Below are 333 nucleotides of genomic sequence, written 5' to 3'. Positions count from 1 at the left end.
CAGAATCCAACTCAACAGACCTCCTTAATGCTATGGAGGTTTTGAGCCATGAAGTTCCACATTCTGATGAAGATTCCTTTGAATTTGTCCCTGATTTTAAAATCAGCCATCAGCTGTTAAACGAACCATTACCACATCACAGCAAAGTGGAAGCGAAAGAGCAAGATGTTAGGTCTGTGCTTGGGCGAATCTTACAGGCATTTCTTCCAAGTATGTTTAAGATGTCTGAAGACAGTAGTTTAGATGAGAACTTAGAAAGAATGTCAACTGTCAGTGGAAGCTTACCCAGTTTTAATGCAGATTATTATTATAAAGAGATAGCTGAATCGAGAA

The sequence above is a fragment of the Ciona intestinalis genome, unplaced genomic scaffold, assembly GCF_000224145.3.
Source record: "Ciona intestinalis unplaced genomic scaffold, KH HT000337.1, whole genome shotgun sequence".
Taxonomy (NCBI): domain Eukaryota; kingdom Metazoa; phylum Chordata; class Ascidiacea; order Phlebobranchia; family Cionidae; genus Ciona; species Ciona intestinalis.
The sequence above is the reverse complement of the archived record's forward strand: the minus strand, read 5'-3'. Positions refer to the sequence as shown.